Source organism: Bombyx mandarina, chromosome 01 (genome assembly GCF_030267445.1).
Source record: "Bombyx mandarina strain Sakado chromosome 01, ASM3026744v2".
Classification (NCBI taxonomy): domain Eukaryota; kingdom Metazoa; phylum Arthropoda; class Insecta; order Lepidoptera; family Bombycidae; genus Bombyx; species Bombyx mandarina.
The window spans coordinates 16,688,353-16,696,301 of NC_143208.1; positions in this window are offsets into that span (position 1 = coordinate 16,688,353).

A 7,949-nucleotide genomic window follows, 5' to 3' on the forward strand; every position below is an offset into this window, starting at 1 on the left:
AGATCCTGAAAATCCTGGAGGTACGGGAGATCCTAGCTAAATCCTGAGGGAGAGGGAAAGATCGACACTTTTGAAATGTGGTGTTGGAGGCGGATGTTGCGAATACCATGGATTGTACGCTGGACCAAGTTATCCATTCTGAAGGAGCTCGGTATTACCACAAGGCTGTACGTTACCCGCTATCAGCGTATACTCGCCTATTCATCGCTCTTCACATCGTTCGTAGAGACCTCGATAGCCTAAGGTAGCTAATGGTAGTTGGTCAGGCTGACCGAAGAAAATCACACGGATGCACACCTACCTGCTGGTAAAGACACTCACCGACCTGCCAATAACCGAGGCTATAAAGACCTCCAAGGACAAGAAGACGTAGAGAAGCACAGTGCATCAAGTGATCCACACTTCAAACTATATACGACCTTCAGGAATGAAGATACCGACTCAGAAGAAGAAGAAACGTATATTCGTTGATGTATATGGTTTTATACAAATTACGATAGGTAACGATATCGGTAATCATTTTAAAATAGGAAAATTAAACTAACTATTACTGTTATGTTGATGGATTTCAAATATTTTACTGAATACAGACTATCTATGATTAAGTTCGTTTACTTATTCTCTAAAATGCGAACCTAATTGCTTTCGCTAACGCCGTGTGTCGTAAAATATTTGCGGAATAAAACTATGATTCTATCTTTGCTTACTCTCCCTCTCTCTCTCTCTCTTCCTAGCTATTACATAGATACATCCAGATATTAGAGATGAGCTCTAGATAAACTCAGGTGGTGGATAGTGCTAGTAAAGTAATGATAAAAAGGATAATATTATAAAAATGTAATAATGATAATGATAATTATAGTAATAAGGATAAAATAATAAGATAAAGACATAATATGAGATATTTAGACGTACATATGGGCGCAAACGCCACTATTGGCAATAATTAACATAATAATATGTAGTTTAGTTTATTCTATGTTATTGTTTATTTATTATTAGCAAGATTAAGTCGTTATTCTACCATATTTCATAATTAGCAGACACTTTTGGTATGAAAATGTTCAGAATATGTTTAATGTTTATATTATTGTTTAAAAACACAAATGAATGCATTAATAATTAAATATAAAAAAGCATAAATATTAATAATAATTTATATTATTATTAACAGTAATAATTTAATTAAGTATTGCAATTGTTATACAATGATGTTGTTGGCGCCATCTATTATTAGGCTGGATAATAACAATGTTAGTTTATATTAGTTAAAAGTAATTTATGTAAAATAAATGAATGTCAGAGTCATGTAAAAATCACTAAAATATCTATTGTGGATAATAAGCCATATTTTGTGAATTGTTTCGCAGTAATTACATTTATTTGTATAAAAGAAGTTGTGGTTGCTATAAGCAACACAAAATGGCTAATTGAACTAACCACTGAAGAACTAAGACGTAGCATTTTGTAATAAACAAGTAATGTTAAAGTTTTATAGAATTGTATTGTTTTTCATTATAAAAGATCACTTTCATCAAATAAGTCCGTATCCAGTAAAAAGTTTTAAATTAGTTTGGACACACATCGAGAATACTAGAAAACATTAACGCTAAGAATTCGCAGAATTCATGACAATCTGCCGAACGATATCAGAGCCGACTCGTCCTGCTCGCCAGGATTCCGTCAAGGAAACGATGAAGGAAACGAGCGAGGAAATGCGAGTGAAGCTGTCGTCAATAATAATAAGCGGCAATAGTAAAACATAAAATAATAAATCCGAATTTAAACCGTCAAAGTATCAAAGAATTAACTTCATAAATTAAACTAAGCAACAAAAAACTAAGTTATTTAAACCTAATTTTTACTTATATTAAAACCCAAAGATGAAACGCGTATTACATGCTACCACGAATAATTAAACCGTTGCAAAGCTAAATAAAAATACATCTCGTTTTTGTAAATGAAATTCATGAAACCGCTATTTCAAAAAAAGCATCTGGTGAACGCTACTCGTGTCGTACTGCACCGTGAACAACGCGAGCAGTTAATTTTTTATAAAAAAAAAAAACATAAGGAATAAGCACCATCATTTATGACGAGTCTCGTACACCCGTTCTGTATGTGGCTCATTTAAGTCACTGACTAAATAAGTAGATAACACGAAAACCAACCGATTATAATTAATGTTAAAATTAAAATTAAATAATTACTTTATAAAACACAAACCTAAGTTTTAATTATCAATTAATTGTATCAATTCAGTAATCAATTTAAAAAGATATAATAAAAAAAATGTTTACGAATACTTATTCGTCTAAGTCGGCATCTTCATTTCTGAAGGCTGTGTCTGTTTCATGATTGATATTCCGAGGAATATACAACCTCATCATAGATGAACGTGGATGACGCATTCTGTATGCCGTTAGAATCGCCGGATTTTTCTGTCCAGTACGTCCAATTCTGATCGTGTCCACCTTAGTATGCCAAAGGAATATGTTAATATAGGCATGACCCAATCATTAAATGCCTGAATCCTGATCCCGCCTGGTAAATGGTTTTTGTTTTAATTTATAAGGCAACTGAAGAACTAATCTCTTAATGTTTGCTGAAGCTGAAACGCAGTTATGAATAACTTAACTTAGTCATTCATAACTTCGTTTCAGCTTCAGCAAACATTAAGAGATCTGATGTCTGTGATCAGTGTGTCATACCAGGGCACGGTATGTCTCCGATTCACAAAGAGATTTGAGAACTACACTATGATTAAGTTATAAGGAATCTGAGTTTACAATTTTAACACTCTATACATATATGAAGGCACATTTATCAAAATCAAATTCCATCCCAATGGTTTTATTAAAATTAACGATTATTATTATTACAAAATTCACCACTAACAAAAATTCCGCCTTCCTAGTCATAGATGACTCGTCTCATTGTGTATTCTCCATAAGTATTAGGGGGAATCAGAGAAACCCTTGTCTGATACCGTTTTGCAGTTTGAAGGATTTCGATAGTACGCTGTTGACCATAATATAACCATCCATTTAAAGATTTTCAATCAAAATCGTGAAGTGTCTTGAGTAGACAACAAAGCAAATAAGCATCGGGATATTCACGACATTCTTCTAAAATTTGTCTTACACTCACACTCTGTTCTCTTATGCCACGGTTTTTTACAAATCCCGCTTGCCCTACTGGAATTTATCTTTGACTCAATTTATCTTTGACTTTAAACTTTTAGTTCATAAATTATGTAAAGTCCTACTTGCATGGGAGATGTGCTACTGTGCTATAGTTTCTACAGGGCTTAGCCGAAGCCTTTTTATGTAGAGGTATCAGGATAGATTCCGCCAGTTCGTAATTCGTTTCTCCGTCTTCCACATTTGATTGTACAAAGTTTTATACTAACACACCAGTCTCCAAGCAAATTTAAGATAAAAAAGCCCCCATCAAAAATGTAATCACTACCGCTGGTGGTAGGACCTCTTGTCAGTCCACACGAGTAGGTACCACCACTCTGCCTATTTCTGCCATAAAACAGTATTGCGTTTCGATTTGAGGAGTGGGCCTGTCGTTGTGACTATACTGAGACCTTAGAACTCATATCTCAAGTAGGGTGGCGGCATCTACGTTGTAGATGTCTATGGGCTTCGGTAACCACTTAATACCAGGTGGGCTGTGAGCTCGTCCATCCCTGTATGCAATAAAAAAAAACTAAAAAAAACAGCTGACTTATTCGACTTGCATTTCTTCAAAGGAAATTCGATATCTGACTTCAGGGTTTCGTTTCCAAGTGGACATTAGCTAAACTGTATCGAGAACTCAACGGAGGAATTCTTTTATCTACGCATGTCAGAGTCGAAATGACTAAAACCTCCTGTTGCTCAACAACCAACGTCCAAACATCGCATGAAACAGAACTCATGTAGAGGCAAAGGGAGGAAAGTGAAGCGTAGTGCGGAGCACATCTCTCCCATCACCCTCCCCCTCGGGACGCCGGACCAGCGGTCATCAGCGCCCCGACCACCAGCCCTCTCGGTCGGCAGGCTATCCGAAGCCCGCCTAGATGGCGCCGGTTAGAGTGAGCTATCCTACGGAATACCCCTCTGGACCAGAAACAGCGTGGGTCGAGGATAGCCGGCCTTCCATCACCCGGATGCTCTTGCGTAAAACGCGTGCAGAGCAGCTTGCACGTCGTCTTCTTAGGCCCCCCTCGCCGGTCCGCAGACCGACATATGAGGGGGGCCCGAAACACTTAGAGGGCCAGGGCGTGGGCGAGATCCGCCTTCCTGGCCCCCGCTCGACGGCGGCGGGCTTGCGCGTCTCTCATGCGCCCCGCCGCCTCCTTCTACGAAATGGTGCACTCGCAGAAGTCGAGCATCGCCTTCCACGACTCGTCGTTGCCGAGCATCGATGCCACAACACTCGGCAACGACAAGTCGTTTCCTATTTTTGCGACGAGGACACGGCGCCACCCTTCCCGTGCGGGGCAGGCGACGAGCGTGTGCTCCGCCGTGTCCAAGTCGCAACTACAATGGTGGCCGTCGGCTCGGCTCCGATCCAGTGCAGGAACTCACCGAAGCACCATGCCCAGTGAGCACCTGCGTGAGCCGGAAAGTGAGGCGTCCTCTGTCACAATTCACCCAGTCCACAAGGACTGGGCGAATCGCCTCGACGGTCCTACGACCAGCCGAAGGATCGGCCAGCCGCCTGGACCATGATTCCAACACGATACGTATCTAGGTAATATACTTTCATAATACCTACCCATCTTTCGACAATTTTGTCGATAGTAGTTAATAAAATTCTGTTCTGGGGGATGAACTCTTCGCTTTGCAGTCCTGTGTTAAGCTTTTTATTTTCATAAAAGATCCCGAATATGCATTTTGTGGGTAAGAATTCATACAGATGTTTGAAGTCTTCGTTTTTGTCTTTCTCGCTACTACGTTATATTTCTTTCGAAAACATTTTACCATGCAAATACAAATTGGTCACGATTATCTAGAGGTTTTTTAGAAAATCTTTTCTTTTCCTAATTATGCCCCGCGTCTGATAAATATGAGCCACGGGAGACATCATACTTTTCAGTCAGTTCTCTTTATGAAATCAAAGCAAAACTTTTATAAACTCTCTCCAATTCTCACCAATGCTCCAACTGTAGACTATTTGTATTTTTTTCTCTGCTAATTTACTTTACCAATACTTTTACAGTTACAGTTTATTTTCCCTTCTATCTTTAGTTAACGGCAATTCATTTTCTTTGACGACTGCGCTATTGACAATAATTAAATAAACAATCTACACTAAATGCAGCCTCAAAATTACCAATGTAATGAACGCCGGATTGGCGTCCCAGGACGTAAGGTGCAACGTTGAGTGTACAACACACCTCGTGCTGTCCGTAGAACGTTTCATCGCACCTCCTTTGTCGGGACTGAGGTTTTTTTTTACATAAAGTTTGGTTGCGGTATATGAACTACCAGCATATTTTAGTTGATTGAACGCAGTTGAAGCTACTTCTACTGAAATATAAACCACACACCACCTCTTGACGTAAGACGTAAGTTCGGGGATTCCTCTCCAAAAAAATGGCCCCTCTAACTTTTCAACTAAAGTGATTGCGTAAACTTTGAAAAAAGTGTACCAATTACATACAAAAGCCACAAAAGGTTTGAGGAAAATCGAAATTTGTGTGGTGGAATGGAATATTTTTTGTAACACGAAGAAAACAGAATGGGGTTCACGGATGATTAAAATACTAAAATCGTCCTACTTAAATATTGCGATTGCAGAAATTACTAACTTAAAGAATTTCCATCTTGTCCCGTTTTCAAAAGTCATACTAATGGTCTCATGTTCTAAAAATGTACCTGAAAATTTTTTTTGTTTTGTTACAGTCATTATATATAAATTATCAGCGGCACAAATTCAGCTAACATTGTCTAAAGGTATTTATTTTCTTTTTTGTATATTTTATGAGAGGCAAAAAGAGCAAGCGGGTCACCTGATGGCTAAGTGATTTCACCGCTGCCCATAGAACCAAGAAACAACAGGAGTGTTACTTGTGTGTTGCCTTCTCATAATACCTTATGAGAAGATAGGAACAGGATTCGTAGGAATGGGAGTAGGACCTTAAAGAAAGGGAAAAGACCACCAGACACTCGCTAGTAAATCCAATATCACAGCTCCTAGAACAATGCAACGTCACATCGGTTTATCTAGCAAAATCTATCTATTTATCTAGAATGAAATTCTATCTATCTAGAAATGGGAAAAGGAACGGGCATCCGAAACTCTCACCCACCAAACAAAATATGGCATCCACTAAGAAGCTAACCACTTCACGCTGATTTCTGTGAGAGGGTAGTATCGCACCGGTTGACCCTGATCATTTATGTGTTACAGTTAACTGTAGACGTGGATCTACTACCAATTGTTAGTTGCTTAGTTACCAAGTTAGCTGCTTAATATTAAAATATTGAATTTTTTACGTTTTTTGGTGACGAAAACGGTAAAAGGTACATACGTGTACGTAATTGTGTTTAATATTATCTTGGCATTAACAATAAAAGATTTTATATGATTAATCTTTTTCATTTTCTGTATAATCTTATCCAAGTAAAGTGAAAAGCTTAAAAACTTCTAGTTGAATTTTTCCCCGGCGGGGCAAGATTGAACTTTTTTAATTTTAATTATTCTGAAGTGTCAGGACAATTAAAATTGTAGTTTCATTGTAGCTTGTAGTACTGACCATCAATATCGTCTGACATTAATTTGAACGATTTTAGAAACTACTTCGATCTTTCTCCACCACCCTTTCATCTTTCCCCTTCTTTCGTCCTGTTTTTTTCTTTTAATAAAAACATTGTAATATAAAAGAGGGGCTTATCGATATGACATAAAAATATGCTCTTTGTACTTTATTCACTATAGATATAATTTTAGCTTAAGTTAATATGTACTGTTCAACAAGACGTCAAACACAATAGTGCTCATCTCATCAAAAAACCGTTCGATCTTCCCCCACTCACCCTATTAGATTTTAATCAATAAATAATAAAGGCGATATTCAACTGTAAGATTTTTAATATTGTGTGATTTTTACCGTCATAATATTTACAATTAGACTGTATAATTTAAAAACAATTCATTTGAAACTAAAATTAACTGCAACTATAACGACTCGTATAGATACATTTATTGTCCCCTAATCTAAGCTTTTATTTAAAATATATACGGTATTTTTATTCATTCGTGTAACTTCTCATTCTGTTTGGTTAAAAAATGAGACGTGGCAGGCGAAATATGCAAATAACGAGACATATCTAATATGATTCTGTGCTGTCAAGAAAGTAACCCTAAAAGATAGATCTAAATATAAAAGTGCTTGTGAATACATTAAATTGAATTGACAATGTCACTATCAGTCATGAGAATCATTTAAAAAAAGCTTTAACATAGATTGATTGGTTTCAAATATAATGTATTCCCATAAATATAAGAATAATAAACAAACTTAATATTATTATTCAATTCGCTTGAAAGTAATTGGTTTTTCGTCCCACATTCAGACCCATTGATGTTTATAAAAGATACAAAAAATCCGGTGAGAGCTAAATTTTAAATATTTAAATGATTTTACTATTAATCTTAATTAAAACTTCAGATTTTTCATCGGTCAGGTGGGTAAACGAGCTTATGGCCCATCTGACGTTAAGCGATTACCAGAGCCCACAGACCTCATAGTAAAACAAGACTTGATTCAGTAATTCATAACAAAAACAGTGATTCAGCACTTAGAATCCCAACTGTATTTCACGGAACACTTTTTACGAAAAAGGGAGAAATTTAGTTAATAACACTTAATTATACGAAACATCTCCATCAATTTTAACGGCAGGATGCACTTTAATTAGAAAAATAATATTTAACGTCACACGCCTTTG